The sequence below is a fragment of the Suricata suricatta genome, chromosome 3, assembly GCF_006229205.1.
Source record: "Suricata suricatta isolate VVHF042 chromosome 3, meerkat_22Aug2017_6uvM2_HiC, whole genome shotgun sequence".
NCBI lineage: Eukaryota > Metazoa > Chordata > Mammalia > Carnivora > Herpestidae > Suricata > Suricata suricatta.
This window is the reverse complement of record NC_043702.1, coordinates 82,896,160-82,918,454: the sequence shown is the minus strand read 5'-3', so window position 1 is coordinate 82,918,454 and position 22,295 is coordinate 82,896,160. Positions and strand designations below refer to the sequence as shown.

At 38.1% G+C, this 22,295-nt stretch overlaps 1 protein-coding gene across 2 annotated transcripts in view; it reads right to left on the bottom strand.

The window, feature by feature from the left end:
* Positions 1 to 22,295, bottom strand: part of GTDC1 (glycosyltransferase like domain containing 1) — a 303,609-nt gene that overhangs the window by 113,650 nt on the left and 167,664 nt on the right. The gene's annotated exons all lie outside the window — the stretch shown is intronic.

Here is a 22,295-nt window from a genome sequence, read left to right as displayed (position 1 = left end):
GTTCCAATAGAAAATAGTTAGGATGAACCATCATGTAAGACAGTATAAGATAGACTCCACGTGCCACATCTGCTCATATCTGTTCTTACTACTAGCAAAGCACTTTAGGGTCTTATATTTGGCATTGTTCTGTGGATACAGTGATAAACAAAAAATGTGGCCATGACTTTAAGGAGCTCACAATTCAGTGAAGTAAAAACACAAAAAAAGTGGAAAGAAGATTTATAGTTGTGTGTACTAGGGGCTGGGATCAGAGTGGGTCCAGTGCAAGTTGGAGCATGGAACCAGTTTACAGGAAGCTTCCTGGGGCTCTGACGGATAAGTGAGAGTGAGCCTCAGGGGGAGGAAGGGTACATTTGAGGCAGATGAGGGAATCTGAGGGAGGTGGAGCAAGGGAGAGTAGAATCAGTCAGGGAGTTTGGCTCCCCAAGGCAGGATTAGTATATGTATAGGGAGGTGGGACAAGAGTGCTGGGCAGAAAAGAGACTGCAGAGAGAATCACGAAGGCCCCATAGCATGCCCTGCTATGGAGGGTGGCACAAATGACTCTCTATGTGAGTTCCTAGAGGAGATGCCTTTCGGTTGGTGTGTTTTCTGCAGGGCAACTTTCAACAGTATGAATGACACTTCAGTTCAGTATAAGCAGGCCTGCTGGGTGTACAGTAAAAAGAAACAAAGGACTAGGCTGCATTCAGGCACTGGGGTCAGTATTTGTCACAGTACAGAGGAGGGAAGTCAGTCCAGCTAGAAGGAAAGACAATGGTTAGAAAGAAGTAAGATAACACTAGAGACTGTGGAAGGCCTTCAGGGCAAAGGCCTTCCTTATGGGCTGTGTTACTCCATAGCCCAGTGGGATGGCGTGAACCTGGATCAATAGAGAACAGTACCAACAAAGTAAAACAAAACAAAACCCAACAATGACTGCAAAAACAGAGGCAGAAAGAGGAGAAGCTGGTCTTAGAAAGAACGTGAAGAATTCTGTTCTGGTCTTGTGTCCTGGATTCATGGTACCTCCTAAGATCATAAGTACTGAAAAGGGAACTTGAACTTACCATCTCCTTTTGGTGTGTCTTGCATGGCCTGACAGTTTGCAGAAGAAGCCACTTGTCCACCAAAAGATCTACTCAAAACACCAAAGGGTTTCATAAAGGACTTGCAAGGGCTAACTTGGGTTACCAGTTTCCAGGCACAGTTAACCCATGTGAGCTAAGCCTTTTGAGTTCACCCACAGAAAGCATCTGTCCTCCCCTTCCCCTTTTTATTTTCCATAATGGAAAATATTTGAATATCTCATTTGTCCATTTTTGAAATGACCCCAGTTTGGAGTGGTTAGTTTCTACATTGATTAGAAGTAGTTTCTACATTGATTTGAAGTATGTGAATATGTATATGGGTGAATACATGTATGTGCCACCAAGCAGAAGATGAGTTCTTTTTGGAAGTAGCCCAGCAAGATAAAGTTCCCATGCCAGCATCTTTTTGCTGTCACTTTGTCACTAGCCAACCAACAGTCCTAATTTATCTACTTTGTTATCAGTTACCAGAGAAGCAAGTCATTTGAGAGAGATTGCTTAAAATTAATTGAACTTGCCTTCATTTTTATAGACGGTATAAAGCCACATTTCTACAGCACATCTGGGATGATATTGCTTCAGGAAAAAGGACAATGGCTATGAAAACCTGTCAAATCTGTAGACTGAGCCCCAGCATCATAACGGTTTTGTTAGAGCAGTGGTATTTGCTAAATTATAGCAGGAGACAGGCTTTTCAAATATTTTTCTTTTCCTTTTGGGTACTCAGATCAAAAGGAAGGTGTACATTTTATTTTTAATCTCATTACTTCACATGAACCCAGACAGAACATCAAAGACAAGGTATGCAGGTTTAACCATTAGCATCAACATAATCCAAAGTTGAAAATCTCTTCCAGATAGCTACCTCACTTTGAAATAGACCACATTTGTGTTATTCAGAGTTAATACTACTGTATTTTAATTTTCACTGTACTTAAGAAAAAATATCCAAGATATGTGATTGTGCCTTACAGCATCAAGCATAAGTTTGTAGAACAATCTAATATTATTAGAATAAAGGCAATTCACATCTACTTTTATTTTCTTTTTAGTTGGCACAGGTGTCCATCTCAATTTCATGAAAGGGAAGAACATGAATGAAATGCAGTTGCAAATCATACTTGAGGAGGGCAATGCTTCTTCACATCTGAAGTCTATTGAAAGCTCATGAGTAAGAATTCGGGCAAAAAATCCTTTCTGTTCAAAAGATGTGTCAGTGGAGAAATTCTCAGAAAATAGCACACAATTCATCAGAAATAACACATTTCTTTTCCAAACCAGATAATAAAAGAAAGTTGCAGTTTTGAATGCTTTCCAAGGGCAATTAAATTAAGTATATGAAGCAATTCATAAAGATTTTGGATTCGAAGATGTGCCATAAACAGTGGAGAGAGATAAAAAGTACTTAACAAATGGACAGTCTGAGCACCAACCATCAGATTATACAATGGCAAAGTAACTGAGACATATGTATTGGTATAGAGACCTGGCTTCAAAAATGCCCACAATTCATAGATGAAATGAAGATGATTTTGTGCAAATATTTGGTGGTTGACTTGATATTTCCTGGTAACATCATTATCATCATCACACCAGCAAGAGCAAATGTTCATTAAGTTTCTAATAATATTAGATCATTCTACAAACTATGAAGAGGAATATGTGTATGAGATGGTGCCTATGCCTTTATGATTCACCCACAAGGGAGACAAACTGTGGTGTATATCTAAATACATAAATAAATCACAAAGTAAGCCATGCTTAGGGCTTAAGACTGGCCACAAATGTCAGAGAAATTCTGAAGAGAAAACTCTAGCTCAGGACGAGGAGAAAATAAAGTCATCTCATGGAGAAAGGAGAAGCTGAGTGTGAAAGTGTGGTCTGATCTCAGATAAGAACTAAGAAGAAAAAAAGGAAAATCAGGAAAAATAGAATTGAATACCTACTACCAGAATTGTGTGTGTGTGAGTGTGTGTGTGTGTGTGTGTGTGTGTGTGTGTGTACATGTTTGAAATCCAATTACCCTCTCAATTTAATCTGATTCTCAGCACTTGTCTTTTATTTTACCAATGAGGAAATTGAGGCTCAGATCAAATAATTTATAATCATGCATCTATTAAGTGCTAGATTCAAGATTTTAATCCATTGCTAGTCCATCCAAAGTTCATGCTCTTTCCATAATACCAGAGTCTGACAGGAGGGTAGAGGGCTAAGAGGAGAATGCAAAGGTAAAAAGAAATGTGGATATACTTGAAGAACATGGATGTATTCACTGGAGTTCGCAGGGGTGAAAAGGGAGAGAGATGTACGGTGGCAGGCTGAGAAATGTGGCTTTCACTAGTAGGTAGTAGAAACTAAAGATTTTAATGTAACGGGTTTCTATTGGGCGATGTTTTAGAAAGGTTAATTCAGCCATAGAGGATAGGAAAGCTTAGATGTGGAGCCAAAGGTAAGAGGTTAAGGCTAGAAGCAGAGCAAAGTGCAAGAGAAGACTGTTATACTCCTGAGGCTTTACTATGTTATTTCCAGCAAGAATTGAAGAGAGAGCCAGATGTGAGACACACTTTCTAACCAGTTATGATACACAGTCACTGCTGATTTCACAACTTTGAAATCACCAAATCTGATAGTAGTATGAACAATTTTAACAAGTCCATATGGAATAACTAGAGGAGACCATATCCTGAACACAGAAATGGGGGGAGGGCTGTCCTCTGTATTATACATGGAGAATCATAACCAATTTCTAGGACCAGCCTCCCCATGTGGACTTCCACAGGCAACTGACTAACACTGTCAGATCAAAACAGTTTAAGATCAAGGATGAATGGACTTGATATTGAAAAATTAGAGATGATGCTAACATTATCAGGCCAAAATCCCATGTTAATTTTATCAATACATGGCAGTTTCATATTTGGACATAATAAAATATTATTAGCCAAACAAGAAATGGTAAAAGTTAACAAACTAAAGATGGTTTTGTTTTTCATTATTGTTATTTGTCATGTTTTCCATTATTGTTTTTAGTTGAAGGGCAGATAGATATGATCCACTATTGTGTAAAAATCTATTTCAAATCTTGCAGCAGAATTAAAGTAGATAAAACTTAAAACCATTTTTCTAAATATGAATGTTAAGATTGTATAATATGGTACAGCATACTTTAAGAAAAAAAGCCACCCAGAGAACTTCAATGAGTCTTCAACCCTGAGGTAAGTGATCTTGATTCTCCTTAAAACCTGTCAAGATCATAATATAGAAAAGTGAGTAGAAAAGGCTAAAGAGAGAAGGTTTTTCTTAGAAGGCTGACCAGTTAACTCTCATTAAATATTATTGAAAATAGTCAACTTGTAGGGTCCTCCACCATAATTATAGTAAAAGAGAGAGAAGGACACGGAGTGCGTTGGGAGGGGGACAACACAGAGAGAGAAGAACCAAGTATTTTCATATATTAATTTTCTTTTGTGGAATTTAACACTTTTCAAAAACACTCTAAAACACACCACTATTAGTCACTTAATATTGCTCTTGTCTGTCTGTCTGTCTCTCTCTCTGAGCAGGTTTAATCACAGAGGTAACCTCGCTCAGGATTATAAACCAAAAGCCTAGATCCTCTGGGAAAAGAAGAGATTTATCCAGATGGAGCTACTCAAAGGTAGTCAGGAGAGTGCCTAAATAGTCAGATTGAAGGTGAAGGACTCATGCAATTTGTAGAAAAGTCTTCCCTTTTTATTCTAAATATAAGCCACCCACAATATTTATGTCAATGTTGACCTCACCTTTCTGAAATTTATGATGAAATCATCATGCAAAGGTTTTAGAATCCTACAAAAGTCTCTAATTTGGACTAGAATGTATATGATTTGAAGATTTCTAGAATGCAATTGGCTTCTATTCCTCATTGAATAGAGTAGCTTTCTGACAACTGTTATCATGTCATCTGTATTCTATGACCTCACATAAAGATCCAGCTTGATCTTTTTTTTTTGGTCAAATACTCAATATGCATTTCATTATAAAAATTAAAGATAATTATGAAGAAAAGAAAAGCTTCAGAAAACTATGTGTGGAGCACCAATTACCTACATTTATCTGGCTTATGTATATTATAGTAGCTAACTGAATACTAAAGTGGCTTCCTGTCACTCTATTACAGTAAGATTAAGAATTTTGGTCTCCATTTGTAAAGCCATTCATCTGTTTGTCCCAAACTACCTTTTTTGGTAGAAAGACAATGAGGCACTTAATCCTTCTTTTTTTTGGTTAATGTTTTCTATTTGTTATTTTTGAGAGACTGAGAGAGATAATGTGAGCAGGGGAGGGCCAGAGAGAGAGAAAGACACAGAATCTGAAGCAGGCTCCAGGCTCTGAGCTAGCTGTCTGCACATACCCCGACGTGGGGCTTGAACCCATGAACTGTGAGATCATGATCTGAGCTGAAGCCAGACACTTAACCAACTGAGCCACCCAGGTACCTCGGCACTTAATCCTTCTATTCAAAGCATGGTATGAAAACTAAGACAAAAAGAAAAAAATTAACTACTTAACTGAAGACGGCAGTTCTTAGGGAACTTCTAGGATTTTAATGACAAGGCCTGTCAGCATTCCTTCCACATAGGGACTGTACTATCTCTATAAATGCCTGACTGAGTATCCATATTCAGAGGGGAAAGCAAGCAGTTATGCTTTGTAAATTAACTTTGACAGCAGTGTGTTCAAGTGGGTATTTGCAGCTATTTAATAATATTTTATGGTAGCACCCTTCCAGAGTTGTTTATTATAATCATTATTACTATTATTATTATTACTATTACCATCATCATCATTAGAAAGAGATCAATATAAGGAAATTGACACTTGCTTTTCATTTTGAAACATATTTCACATTCTTGAACTTAACCTGTTGTGCCATCAGGAGATGGAAAACCAATCCATCATTGCTCACTCAACAAGAGCAATTGTTAAGTTGGGGAAAGTTATCTCTTAACTAGTAAGGGAAATACCAAATCATTCTATGCCATTGGGTTAATTCTTGGGAAGTTCACTGAGTCTTTGAAGAATGAAATAGGTTGATTTTTCTGACCAGATGATAGAATGCTATTTCTCACACTGGTTTGAAATCTATTATAACACAGTGAAGACACAAAGTATGTACTAAATGCCCAGTGGATCCCTCATCAGATTAGTTGCTGAAAAGAAATAATACAAAGGCCCTAGAGAGTCAATAAACTAATGTGGAACTAGATGTTCATACCTCAAACAGCTAGGGAGTAACATAATATGTTATGCAGCCAAGTGATGAACTGAGTGATTAATATACATGGATTATAGGAATTCAGAGAAAGAAAAGAATAATGTAGGATGGTTATATGCTACATGTAGAAAGTGGGCCTTCCCTGGGCCTTCATTTTTTTCAAATATTCAGTCATTGAGCATATATTTGTTGAGTTCTGACTATATGTTAGGAACAGTGGCAAACAAGGGAGAGTCCTGTGGAGTCTTACAGACTATTTGGAGCTGTGTGAAGGGTCAGTAAACTAATAATTAAATAATCTATTATAATTAAGATTATTAAAAAATTAATTAAATTTCTAAACAGAACATAAATGCAGGTTTAAAGTATTCCATTGGTAATGTTATGCTTCTTTAAAAGAAATCAAATAGCCAAACGTCCCATGGTTTAACTTTATTTCATTAGTCGTTGGTCTGCGGTCCCCGTTCAACGGTACAAAGATGTGCCATGATCTCCTGGTTCCCCTCATCTAAGCCCTTCTATTACTGCCTCCCCGCCATCCTCAAATCCTGTTGCCCTCCGAGTGTGGGCGCTTACCCCCCTCCCTGCCCTGCACGTGCACGCGCGCGCACACACACACACACACACACACACACACACACACACACAGTTCTTAATTGTGATACACATTTTCACATGGAACATCTACTTTATAACTCATAGTTAAAGTGATGGGGTAGCTAAATCTTCCGAAGAAAGTGAAGAGACAGTTTGCCTACTGGTGTCAGCATTTGCTGTAGCTATTCCTGGCACTGGGCAACACATGTTTTTAATAAACTTGTAAAAACAGTGTAGATGTAGCTGTAAATATGTTTTGCTTGGTAATGTAGGCTGAATATAATGATTAGATTGACAGTTGTTGGGTTTTCCCCCTCTAAAAAAATCACAATAAAATACAAAGAGAAATAGTTTGAATGATGAGGCCCAAGACAGTATCATGATACCAACACTGTGTTGATAATTATTGTTTATGACAACAGTCAATTTACAGTAAAAACATGCTGCTGTTTTCCTTGTTCACACATTACACGTTTTGTTTAGTCTCTTAGAAATACCCAGCTCCATGTGAAGTAGCCTGTATCTATAATTAGAAGTAGGCCACACAATCAGATGCCTGTCAATATTGTGGTAAGCAGCTAAAACACAGAATAAAATTTGAAGATACTGATACATGACTTAGAGAAATTATTCTTTAAGGGTATATGTTTGATTTTCATTGTTATAAATAAAATGCAATGCCCACAAAAAGATATGTAAATAATCAGTAAAACTACATACATAATAGGAAAATAATAAGTCCTCTACTAAAAGGACATTAACCATCAGTGAGTTATATCCAACTTGATATAATGTCATTTAAAAACTTTACATAGATATTCAATAGAAACTTTATGAGATTTTAAACTTCATTTCTTAGGACTAAAACACATAGTCTATATAAATCCATTTATTTTCAATTACTTGTCAAAAAGGCTCTTTTTTAATAGCAAAGGAAATACTGTGGCATTCCCATTCAGAATACAGTCACATCAACTGTTAGCACCCTAATATTGTTGATGGTAAAATAGCAGAGACCCATATTTACTAGATTTGGAAGACCTGACCTAAAAATTATGCTTAGTATGTTTAAAGAAACATATTGTATACAGAGGTAGATACAATGAATTAATCCATTTATTTAATAAAGATATGGTCAGTATAAAATAAATTTATGGGTAATGTGAGAGGCAAGGAGGAAATAAAGATTTATAAAACAAAATGCTCTGCTCTACAAGACTGTCTACAATTTAGACAGAACATGTACAGAGAGCCACAGATCTAAATATCTTCTTACCAAATCCTAATAGTAATAATAATAATAATATCTAGATTTGGAATTAAGTCCTAATCAAAATTAATGCTGATTAATTTCCCTGTCATAATTTTGTTTTCCTGCTGATGAAACAGAACTGCTAGGAGATCTTTTTAAATTACCTATAGAAGGGCACTTGGGTGGCTCACTTGGTTAAGCATCTGACTTTGGCTCAGGTCATGATCTTGTAGTTTGTGGATTTGAGCCCTACATCGGCTCTGTGCTGACAGCTCAGAGTCCGGAGCCTGCTTCAGACTATGTGTCTATCTCTCTTTCTACCTCTCTCTCTGCCCACCCCCCCCAACCAGCTTGCACTCTGTCCCTCGCTGTATCAAAAATAAATTTTAAAACACTGAAAAATAATTAACTACACAGAGAGAGCAAGGTGAATTGTGAGAACACACACAATACAACTATCTACAGGTTTTATACAGGCTGTCAAGAGAAAAGCGTTCTGTATGTCCCCAAACGGAAGGATAAGAACAATGAAGGAAGCAATAAGGAGAAAGATTTTGGTTCAAGGGAAAAATGAATTCTAATAATCAGAGTTGTCCAAAAATAAGTCAACCACTTTACTGGATAATGAGTTCTCTACTACTGCATGGAAGCAAGTACTGGCTGTGCCTCTCCTTGGTAGGAATAGTATAGACGTATAGTATTACCATAGTTGAGAGGACACATCTGCATGATTCAATGGATTAAATGTTAGTAATAATGATGGTGGTAAGGGTGACAGACTTACAAAACGTACAACTTGAAATGTGAGACAAAAAGGCAATTGATTTTTTAAAAATCTACTTTTCCTTTAGTCTTCTTAAAATGATAGTAGCTGAGTTTTAACAGTTAACTTTAATTTTTACAGGAGTCTATAGATCTTTCCCCCAAATAGACTTACATTTTATTTTTTGTTGGTGAACCTGGTTCATTTTCCTTTCAGTCAGTGCAGCTGTGTGCCCCCCAACCAGTTTATTTTGTCTTCACTGTTTCAAAGCATACATACTGTTCTTCAGCTTTGTTTGTTTTTTTTCATGCAACTAGATCATGGACATCTTTCTGATCCATAAATATGAACCTATTCATTCTTTTTAATAGTGGTGTACATAGCAGTTCGCTGAATGTATATAATGTATATATCATAACTATATAAATAGATATTTAAATTGCTTCTAAAATACTACTTCAAAAATAATGAAAAAGATTACTGTCATACTTTTACATTCATCTTAAAGTCATCCTAGCATATCCTTGGGAAAGAGAATTATAAATAGGATTATTGGGTCATAAAGGATGCACATTACACATTTTGATAGAAACCACCAAGTTGCTTGATAATTGTCACAATGCTCTAACAACCAGATATGAAAACACCCATTTTCTCATACCCTTTCTGAAAACTGCATTTGTCCCGATCATTTCCATGCACGAGGTATCACGACGGACTCTGAATTGCACAAAAGAACATGCTGTTCTGACCCATAATCTAATGGGTGAGACTCAAAAAAAATATAAATATACATAATAATACAAAGTAGAATAAAAAAGCAGTTGAGACAGAAAATGCTGCACGAGGGAACAGGGGACTTGAGGAACGGGAGGTACTGGCACTGAGCTGCGAACAACCAACAGCCTCTGAAGGGCAAAGTCAAGGTGGAGGCCCATCTCAGCGGAGGGCCTGCCTCTGGGCGCTGGTGTAAGATCGCTTAAGCTAAAGCAGAAGGTTTAAGGAGGTGAAACAGGTTCGCGCTGTATTTTCTTTCACATGCCTTCTTTCTCTTCCTATCACTTACAACTATCCCAAATCCCTGACAGTTACACATCATATAGTGATATACATCCTCGTGTCCTGCCGGCGCCCTCACTGCCTCCAAAGGGTGGCGGACTGCTGTGCTCACTGCTGACTCTCCCGAAGCTGAACGCTGCCAGAGCACAGCACCCCCAGGAAAAGAGTCTGCTGGGGCATGAGTGCCAACGTCATGCCGATGTCACTGAGACGAGTCAGAAATAGCAGGTTAAAGAGTGGATTTACAGGACTTACATAGCAATGGGAAAGTAACAACAGGATGAAAGGGAGTGTGAGGTGACGAAATGCAGTGGTGTTCGTGGACACTTCATCTGGTTTTGTTATGCAAGATGGACTGCTCTGGTGGCAGGACTGTAAGGCTGGCAAGGGGACTGTTTACTCACTAAAGGGTCAAGAAAACAAACCCGAGTGGATCGAAAGACTATCCTGAAGGGAGGGGCAAAGGTTTTGCGACAAAATGACTAATAATAGCTGCCATTTAAGCGAGTGTTTAAATCAAGCTTATTTTGCATTAAGCACCGCACACACACTTATTTAATCCAGTGAGATGGGTATCATTATCCAAGTTTTTTACAAGAGGAGATGGAGACACAGAAAGGTTAAGTACTTCACTCAAAATCACACAGCTAGTAAGAACCCCAGTCAGAATCACTCCTGATTCTGTCTGTAAAGCTTGTACTCATTCCCTTATTTTCAAAGAATACACATGGGCTCTCAGCATAGGGGAGATGATTCTGGTCATGCGATGATACTGCACATACATATTCATGTCTGAACTCTGGTATTCCCAAGGAAAAAGAAAATGATCAAGTGTGTGCTAGGTCAGTGTTTTCATGACCAAATCAATTTAGTGGGTCATGATCAGCATTTTAAAAAGAAATGAAGTAGATGGCAAAAAGAAAAAAACCCACTAAAACAAATTACTTGTAGTGTATTGTTTCATGAAACTTGTTTCAGATATATATGCATGTGTGTACTGTTTTGCTGAAAGCTTAATGACATTATCTTCATTGTGAAAGAGGCAACAAAATTTACGGTTCCTCACTGCACCATGGTGTTTCCACCCTTGTTTCTAGAATGAGGAGCCTGAGGTTCAGAATGGCAGGGACAGGAAATGAGAGAGAGAGTAGGGCTTCTGTCTCCAACCACAGCCCCCTCTTTCTAGCACAGTAGCTCTGTATCAGCAAAATGGGAATGTAAGTTCAACACAGGTGCTTTGTTTGGGCTTCATTTAGTCAAGGTCAGGCTGAGAGGGTCCATAAGCTTTTGGCCCATCAGTGTATGCAGGAACATTAGAGCTGTCCCATTTTATGTCAAGAAATTAGAAGAAAACCAACCATTTTAGTCAGAGCTATAGACAGTCGACCAAAAAAAGTTGTTAAAACAAAATGTCTCTGTCTGGGCTCAGGTCCTTAGAAGACATGAAGAAAGAAGCCCCACGATCTGAAGACTCAGCACAATGAAAGTTCTTTGCTTGTGTTCTGATAAATATATTTATGAAAGGAAAGTTATAAAGGGAATTCTATTTTCCCACTGACTCCTAGAGCCTCCCAGAATGTTAGAACTTGCAGGTACCTTAGAAATCATTTAGTCTACCCTCACATTATAAAAAAAAAAAATCTGTGCAATGGAAGCCCTGAGAGGTTAAGTCAGTGAACCCGACATCAGGCAGCTAATAAGTAGCAGCATCTCCAAGAACAAAAGCCTGCTAACATTCATATTCTTAGATAAATCACAGCTTGTTCATGAAATGTTAAAGAGGTGTAGATTTAGGGTCAAGAAGGAGTTGGGTGTTAGGGTTATTGCCTTTTGTTACTGGAAGACTGATGATCTCAGGAGGTCTGAGCTGGCCTGGACCATGGAGCTGACATAGCCTTTGAACCTCAACTAGTCGTGACTCCTACCCATGGGCACGGCACTGAGCTAGCAGTTCTGGGACTAGTACCCAGCTGCTGCCTGAGATGCATGCCCCCCTCTTCCCAAGAAGGACACCAGCCCTCACCCCCAGGTTGGCAGTGCCATTTACTACTGACCCTTCCTTGCTTGGTTCTCTTTAAAGCCAATTCCTTCATGAGCTCAAAATGTTGACAAGTATGGTATCCATTGATCAAACAAATTGAAAATAAGATGTTGTCTTATAATAAATATCTGTCTCTGGAGGCTATTGTTTAATAAGAGATATTAAAATAAAAAAAAACTTGGCCCCTAAAGGCTTAAAACTACATCCAACTTAATGTTTGATGTTCTGTAACTAAGAAACAACTTTTAAAAAGGAAGAAGATAAAAAATGAACTTAGGCTAGCAGAGCAGATGCCAAATTTCAGTCCCTTGAGTTGTGAAAACCTTCCAATCAGTCTGTAAATGAGGTAAAGGAGGATTCATGCACTGCTAAATATTTATTGTTGCTAAGTTCCATCACTTAATATATAGGTAATGGATGGCTTTTCGTCCTTTGAAGTCAAACATCACCATTTAAGTGGTGACAGGCATTCACCTCCCTGAAATGGACCCATGTGCACATACACATGCATGCAAACACACGGACAGAACCTTCTTAATGGTTTATTTTCTAAAACCTACGACTCAAATGGATTAAAAAAAAAGGAATTCAAAAAAAGGAAACGATTATTAGCTTTCATTTTTCATCCTGTGTTGGATATTTTACTCAGAAAACTGCATAGCTTTTGTGGCCCTTTTATCCTTATCTCAGGATTTGTGAGGAAGTCAAGGTAATTGTGTGAAGCAAATCAGGAAACATGGTGAGGCAGAAGGTCAGGGGCACTCACGGGAGCTGCCCACAAGGGCATGGGTTCACCTGCAGGAGGCAGACAAACGGGCACAACCCTGGCATGTATCAATGACAGTACTGCCCCCTGCCTTTGAACGAGGTATATAGTAAAAGCTAGAATTGGATTTGGGACCCAGACAATTCCAGGATTAACTACTGCTCCACCATTTACTATCTTTGTGACCCTGGGCAAGTTACCTCATTGTTCTGTACCCCAACTTAGCACTCACTTCAGAGGGTTGTTTAAAAGATTAAATTAGCCAATATATGTCAGATTCTTCAGGATAGCTTGTGACCCATAGTAAGTGCTATCTTGTGTAAGTATATTATACTTAGATCTACTTTACTGCACTCTAGTTTTATGATGCTGTGTTTAAAGGGAGCAGCCAGTACTGAATTTTAGCTGATGCTGGAATTCTGCCATATCTTCTGATTTTTCAGGCAAAGCCAGAAATTTGGACTTTTATGTGCAATGTCAAGTCTTTTAAATGTGGAGAACTAATTCAGGTTTGGTATTTTTTGAACAACTGTGTGGTCTAAATAAAACATTCTACAAATTGGATGAACCTCGAGACCTGCCAGTGAATGGTGGTAGCCAATCAGATCTTCACACTGAACTTCAGCATTGCTGACCCCTCTCCTACATTATTCTTTCTCATAACATTCCTCACTATCTCATAGACATTTTCCTGTTTATCTTCTGCCCTTCCCTCCAACCATCACACGAGAATGGAAACCCCTTGCGCTAAAGATTTGAGTTTGCTTTGTTTGCTGCTATATTCCTATATCCCAGCGGAAGAATGGTGCATAGTAAGTGCTCAAAAGGAGTTGAATGAATAAATGGTCATCTTTAAGTCCTCCCCCTTCCCCTCTAGGGCTGGCCCAGTCTGTTCATATTCCTTCCTTTCAACAGACCAAATCACGTGAAGATGAGGAGAGTAAAGTCTATGAGTTCAACTCCAGATTAAACTGAAGTTTTTCTAGAGGGAGTTCAGCAGGCCTGCCTTTGAGAATCCACAAAACACAGAGCAAGTAAAATGCCGGAGTGGCGGTGCTGAAGATTCCAAGGACTTCTCAAATGACTTAACAAAGCCATCCCTGTGACTTTCAATAAAACATTTTACAATGGCAAAATAACCTCAATTTCTCTCCATCTCTCTCAAGAAATTTTTGACAAGGTGAATTTCATATATTAAGATGCTTAACTTCCATCTGGAGATACATCCCAAACCATACCTTCGTGTAACACCTGAACAAAGGCAGTTAGAGTCAATTTCTAATAATGATCCTTAAAGCATCTACATTGCCTACAAATTGTTTTTAAATACCAACGTGAGCATGACGCTGAATTTCCTGTATGGCTAGAAAAACATAAAATGTACATGTGTGTCTGTTGCCACTTAAGGCAAATTAATTGGCTATATGATAACTAAACTGATAGAAATAACAAAATTGTAAAATTCACTTTCAATATGTTAGAAAAACTTCTTGGACATTCCATATCATGCATCCATTCTTTTAAAAAGTGCTGCCCTTCCTATTTTAAACTAACACTACCTGTTTTTCATCAACTAACACTACCTGAGAGACCTAAATGAGTAAGAGGCAAGGTGCCAAAGGTAAATAAGAGATAAGACATAAAAATTCTTGGCCTCCTGGAGCTTGTGGTCTTTTGTGGGGACCAGACATTAAATAAATGCTCAAAAGTACTGATTATCCTGACTCCTTGTGGCCCACATGGTCCAGTCCCAGTGCCTAGAGAAATGGCAATCTCACCTTCAACCAAGCAACCCTACGTGTCAGTGTTTCCTGCTATTTCAGTTTGACCATAGTGGGTTTCTTCTAACCAGGAATGGTGCTATGTTGACTTTTAAAGCTTTAATAACTGCAGGAGAATTATAGTATCTTCTCCAGATTTCTCAAATGATTTTTTTTCAGGATTCAGTGTTTGGAAAAACATAAATATCCCAGTAAGTGCTAGGAAGAAATTCCCACATGGCAACACTATTAATGGGCCACAGTGAATAGTGAAGACCTAGTGCTTAGGAAGAGCTTTTCGAACATGAACAAAATAGATTACACAGTCCAGAGAGAGCAGGTTACCAAAGGCCAGTGAGAAGGCTATAATAAGCAGTTCAGGGAGAAAACCTAGAAAGTAAAAGAAGAAATTTAAAAACTTTAGGAGAAGTACTTCTTCCCATTTTCTTTCCTAGGCTTTTCCTCTTCCAGTGTCCAGTCTTTCCTTGCACTTTGATCTCTGAACCTGTTCCTCTTTCATTCTATGTATTCCACCTGGAGTTTCAAACCCAAATGTCAATAAGGGCCAAGCAGGTGACATAAACAGGTGAAGTGAACAGGTTGGACACGCTGGTAAAAAAACAAAAAAGTTTTCTACTATCAACTGGTACAGTCCTTTGCATATTGTTGCCTGGAATGCAGGCCCAATATCATTAAGTGTAGATTACTATGTGAAAGGCACAGAGTTTTAAATATTGGTTCAAATGAAAAGAAAGAAAACACATTTTGGAGATCTATAGTCTAAATAACACCAATTTGTAGCTTCTATTTTATATTGTGACAAGTTTAGAAATTTTTACCTTTAGCTCTTACACACTCCAGAGCTCTACCACATGAATTCTACTTCTGACTGGGTATATCCGGAAGTGCTTCTGCCTCCTGGTCCTGACTCTTGAGCTCAAATCCATTTCCAAACATGCCACTCTCTTCTCCTGAAATCTGTATCCTGTTGAACAGCACCATCCGTACAGTCAGCTCCACTTACTCTCCCCTTTCCTCTCAGCCATCCCCATACAAACTGCCACCCAGCCTCAGGGCCCCCTCCAGTCCGTACCCTTGTCCCTTCATCTCTTCCAGTCCAGACAATTAGGACCTCATTTCAACTATAAGATAACTTTCTAAAGGTTTTCTCCAGTTCAACATAATCAGCTCCAACACATTCTGACATCTAACGAAGAAAGCCGGTATTGTTTCCACCTGGTCAAGTGTCTTGCTTGCTGGCTCTCGTATCCTACAGGATAAAACCTAGCTCCTTAGCACAGCAAACAGAGCCCTTACATTCTGGCCTCTGATGGCTCAGCTGGCCTCATCTGCACTCATTCTAGCCACATATCATAGCCTTGCAGGACTATTTATTTATCAGTGAACATGTCATAATTTTTTGTGTCTCAATTTTTCACACTTTCTCTCTCTTTTGCCTGAAATACTCTTCTCATAAGTTCCTTTGTCTATCTAGTCAGTTTCTACTCATCCTTTAAGACTTAGCTCAAGCCATTCCTGTCTTCCAAGAAGATTTAGGTACTCCTGTGATTCCAACTGTACTCAAGCAAACATAGACTGTCCATTGAGGATAGGAAAACAACAACAGCAACATATCATTCATCTTTATATCAGAGCATCTAGTACACCATCTGGCACACTCTGTTGGCTTCATAAATATTTGTTAAAATAAAGGAAGAGTGAGCTATGGGGTTTCAGAAGAAAGAAGGCATAGTTATGGAAGAGAAAGGAAGAAATAAAGGATTTGGATCTAGACTACTGCCAGTCTTCTATCTAGTCTACCAATTAATCAAATCATGCCTTGCCCTTACTCAACTTTCCAATGGCTTCCTGGTAAATTTAGAATGAATCTAAACCATCACTATTACAAGGCAATGTTCTACCTCACCAGCCTGGTTTCCTACACCTCTTCCTTTCTTACCTGGGCCTGTTACCATTCCTAGAACGTGTTCATTTGTTATTTCTTCTGCTGGAAGTGCTCTTCCCCCTACCGCTTTCTTGTCATTCAGTATTAGGGGAAATGTTAATAGCTTTGAGAGGTGTATCCAGATCATCTTCTGATCTAGCTACCACCCACCACCACAACCACCACTGCCCCCTGCCCCATCATGCTTTTCCCATTATCCTAGTTTCTTTACTTAATAGCTCTTAATAATATCAAACATTATTTTAAACTATTTTTAGTCTCCATCACCAGAATGTAAATTTTATTCACCATTCTGTGCCCATCCTCTTTTACTTATTTATTTGGAATAGTATCTTCATTTTATGATTTCTTATCTCATCAGTTTCCAAGGAGTAGTAGAAAAGAATTTCAGCAAACTCTTTGATCTATAGGAATTAGCTCCACTCCAAATAAACAACAACAACAACAACAACAACAACAATAACAGAAACTGAGTATAGTGAATATATGTAACGCATAAATATAGACCATGTAGGTATAAGACTTAATCTAAGCTTCTTCATCAAAGGGTGAAATTGTTATCAGATCTAGATATTCTCATAATCATGGCTTTCCCCACAACCAGAATTTGTAATCTCTTCAGGCAGGAGCTATTTTGCTAGGCTATAATTTTTACATCATTCTCACCAAACATCTCTGCATGGAGAAATTGTATGACTTGTCTGTTAAGAAAAGAAAATTATTGAAAATTAAGCTTTCAAAAATATTGTGTTTGACTCCAAAATAACTGTTAATGTCCAAGCATGTAAACAGAAAAATTAACAATTACCATTTCACAGCTTTCAAAATGTCTATAAATATAAAACCTATTTCTTTCTAAAAATATGAGTATCAAGACTTTTGTTTTCATTTTAATAATGGTTTGAAATACCTTTGTGTAAATTACTTCAAAATAATCTTAGAGAATCATATCATCATATAGTAAAGTAATATTATTTTAGAGAGTTGTTCTTTTGATAACCTTGAAGCTATAGTTCCCAATATAGCATCCTTGTTCAGTATCAATATTTAAAATTTAAATGTTTCTGTAATCTGGAAAAATAAGGTCAAAATATTTTAAAATCGTACCCTTTCATTTTTATAGTTGAGGAGTTTGAGACAACAAAGTATTTTGTTCCAAGAACTCAGTGTTTCTTTTATAATTCATGTGTTAGGCAATATGATTTTTATCAAAGTAAGAAAATTTGAATGATTAGACATCTACTGTGGTTTCCTTCTGAGCAAAGCTACTTTGGGAATCTATGAATTCCTTTGATTTCTGCATTTTCTTTGAATTGCCCTGCTAATTAGATGGCCTGAAATAAACGTATATAAATTTATATAAGGATTATATATGTTTATATGTTATTTATCTATATATTTACAATTAAAATCACCAATTATTTATTTATATATTTATAAATAAAATCACCAATCTGTAAAGCTATATACCTAAATCTTCAAAATAAATAAGTGACCACTGAATCATGTGGCTGAACCTACAAGTAGATCGCAATGGATGATGATGATGATGGAGGTAAGAACAAATTACGAAATCTCCTCTGCTAGCATTCACTGAGTGCTGCTGACGTCCCGGGTCTGATATGCTTCACTTCATTGTAAACTGTATGCAGTAGTTGCTATTAATGCTTTCACTGGGCAGATGAGGAAACTGAGGCATAAAGAGATTAAACAGTTGCCCTAGGTCCCATGACCTGAAAGCCATGGGGTGAAACCCATGCAATCTGACTCTAGAACCTGGCTAATAAAGACTACAGTTAATATATGGGACTCTTTTTTCAAATGAAACCTGCACAGGTTAAGCTCTAACTGTTAGCAGTTATTATATCGTTTCTATGCTAATTATCCATTTCACCTTTAGAGATATATCCTGTCAATAGTATCCTTCTTATGTATAAATATAGCAAAAAACTGTATTTTACTGAGTGTTTTCTATTTGTCTCTAAGAATCATAACAGCAATCTAAAACATTACAACAACATTTCAATGTAATAATAGGTAACTTTTTTTTTCGTTTTGAGATGGGTAGAACCAGTTATTATCCTCAATTCCAGTATAAAACTTAGAGTTAGAAAGTGGACTAACTTCCTCATAGTTTCACTCTTAATAATACAATCTCTCTTTCCTATGAGAAATTCATTCCATGTGGTTCAGAAATAGCCAACTCCTTGGCCAGAACTGGTTCCTACAACCTTTCCCCAAGATGTAGAAGGGGGACCCCGAAAGGACACGTGAGGCCAAATATTACCCATCTAGCCCTAGGCTGCTGTAATTGGTTCAGGGATGTTGTTTTAGCCAATCAGAGGTATTCTGGGGATATTTTGCCAGCCAGGGCTATTGGCCAACATATTGCTTTTCATTAGGATACCCTGCTGCCAGGATGTAAGACAGAACAACAAGAACAACAAGAGGTCATCTTAACCAACACATGGAACAAGCCAATCTGAAGGACATGGTCAAAGACACAACTCTGATTCACCCAGCCCTGAATGACCCCAGGAAAACCCTATACAACTCATAAGTCTGATCGAGTAAATTACCACCTCTCTTTAAAAATATGATTGAAACTAGTTGAAATTGGGTTTCTGTCACTTGTAAACTTCTACCACCAAAGATCCATATTTTTCCTCATGGTTGTTGCATTTTTAAAATAATTATGTGAAATGCCTTTATTACTTATACACTAACTTGATTTATCAAAAGGAAACATGGATTCATAAAATTCCTTGCAATTCTGATGTGCGAAATGAGTAAGCATATAATTTACATTAGTTAAGTATTGTTTTTGAATATTAAAATATCTCAGAGCAGCTTATTTTTATTACAAAAACCCCTCAAAATCTAAGAAACATTGATTAGTAACTGATGTTCAAAAGGCTGAGTAACAAAATAAAAACATGAAGAAAAATACTTGATAGCGCTTGAGAAGTTGAAACTATTTCCATACTTTTGAAAACTTCCTTGAATTCACCATTCCCTAATAATAAAACTTGTAGGAAGAGGATCAGTGTGCTTTAGTAATCTGAATAAAACATTCAAGTGCCATGAAAATTAACATCTAAGCCCTGAATTCAGGGTACTCCTAATGAAAATCAGGCAGAGAAGCTAATGGGAAATTTAACACAGGCCAAATGTCATTATTGTTGTAAGAAATATACTATAATTAAAACGTTTCTGAGTCCTGGCCAATGACCTACAGTAATAATGCTTTGTTGACCTTATTATAAAAATAATTTTTCATTACTAATTCAGTAAAAGAGTTCCTTTTTCAGTCTTCAAGCATAAATAAAAAAGAAAAAATCAGCAACTGATACTTCATTGAAACATAATACAAAAACACTGACTTGTCAAGGAAGAAAGAAACTTAATTCCAAAGACACAGTGAACAAAATGTGGAGAAAATAAAAAGAGATCCTTTAGAGAGGATGAAAAGCAATTGGCGTAGCTGATTCTGGCAAAAGATAAAGGAGATAAGGTAAAGGCATGGGGTCCCATTCACTCTATGTTTACCCACATTCTTAGTACAGGGGCTGTCGTCTGTACCTTAATGTTCTATTTTATTTTATTTTTTTGAGACAGAGAGAGACAGTGTGAGCAGGGGAGGGTCAGAGAGAGAGGCAGGCACAGAATCTGAAGCAGGCTCCAGGCTCTGAGCTGTCACCACAGAGCCCGATGCGGGGCTCAAACCCACAAACCGTGAGATCATGACCTGGGCCGAAGCCGGACGCTCAACTGACTGAGCCACCCAGGTGCCCCAGTACCTTAAAAGGCAGACTGATTACAGTCCATCTGTATAGAAAGAACATTTCTTTCGAATTATTATGGTATTAAACTATTCAAAAAAATTTTTAAATGTTTTTATTTTTGAGAGAGGGAGGGAGAGAGAGAGAGACAGAGACAGAGACAGAGCCAGCATGAGCAGGGGAGGGGCAGAGAGAGAGGGAGTCACAGAATCTGAAGACAGGCTCCAGGCTCTGAGCTGTCAGCACAGAACCTGATGCAGGGCTCAAACTCATGAACCGCGAGATCATGACCTGAGCCGAAGTCGGATGCTTAACCAACTGAGCCACCCAGGTGCCCCTGTATTAAACTATTTAGAGCCTTACTCTCTAGAATAATATATGAGTACTATAAGACAGTGTACTGTCTCATGGAGGTCCCTGTAATGGGATTTCACCTGTGAGCTCAGACTGCCATTTCTCTTATCCTCCAGCTAGTTATCCATAGGAACCTGCATTTGAGGAGAATTCTAAGTGTGCTGTTCTGTGGGAAAATGCACACGTTCTCGATATTTAGCAATATAGAGGTAGGAGACAGTCACAGTAACAGCCAAACAGAAATGATTAGGGCCAATTTTTCATGTAGAACACAAGTGTATTTTGTGCACTTTGTGAAACAAAAGAAAAAAAGTCACATCATTTGAAATTTGGGGGGACAGGATTGTGGCATGATGTCCATAAAGTCCCTTTTGAAATTCAAATATTCTACCCAAGGAAAGAGACACACTAAGCCCTCAATAATCATTTTCATAATAACATAGATTTATTAGATTCTCTAAGGAAAACGAAGTCCTTTGAAAATGGAGTCCAGAACAGATACATTTTGATGAGGAATTAGAGAAGGGAAGGGGACAGAATGCAGAGCAAGGGCCAACAACTCAAATGCCTTTAGGTCCAAGAGATAACATAAATGTGCTAACCTAATGCATGGACATAATGGAAAGTGGTGGGCTGATGCCAAAGTTGAGAGGCTTATATCCCAAAGATGCTCAGGTTTAATTTTTAAAGAGGAAACTTGCTTTGCTAGGCAAGCACGGTGGCCCCCATTTTATGACCACTGCTTAGATCAATATTCTAAACTGTGCCACACAGAATAAGTAAAATCCCTGGAGGTAGTTCTTAGGTGTCAAATCAGATCAGAAGAAAACAAACATACGAATGAACCAAAAGAGAGCTTTATTTAAAAAAACATTTGGGAAACCTGAAGTGTACTGCATCATCTTCTGGGTGGCCTTCTAGATTCACTCTCCACCTGTCCTGACCCTGCTCAGCGCCCCAGCAAGCTGACACCGCGGCCGCCTTAAAGGCCTCCCCTGCCCTCCAGTTCTGGTTGGCTTCAGCCAACTGGAAAACAGACAGGAGGCTTGTAGGTGTTTATCTGCTGTTCCTTCCCAGCCAGTTTGCAATCAGTTGGCTTTCTAAAGGCATAGTGAGTTGATGCTCTTCGGGTTCTAGTAATTACTCCTTCCACTTGCCCTATCAGGCCCACGGATGATAGCACTGTTACGAGATCCAGAATACTTCACTACACCTCAAGGCCTTCCTTAAACCCTGTCCAAGCCTTTATAAAAAGTCCTCCTATTAAAGTTTCCTCAGGTTACAAGTTTGAGTGAGCTATATGTTTCTTGCCAGGACTGTGACTGATACACTGGGTAAAAGAAAACAAAACTAGTTTCTTTTTTGCAAGACTTCTCAGAGTCTTTAAAAGGGTAATGCATACAGCACCTATTCAAGAGCATTTCAGAAAAGAGAGACATGTTGCAGTGGGTAGGGATTGAGAAGTCCCAAAAAGCAAAGTTTACAAGATGATGGTGATGACAATGTAGAGCAGAGAAGACAAACTTTCCTTAATACATAATTTATCAGGTTTTGTTTTGTTTAATTTTTATGTGATGTTTATTTTTGAGACAGAGAGACAGAGACAGAGCATGAGCAGGGGAGGG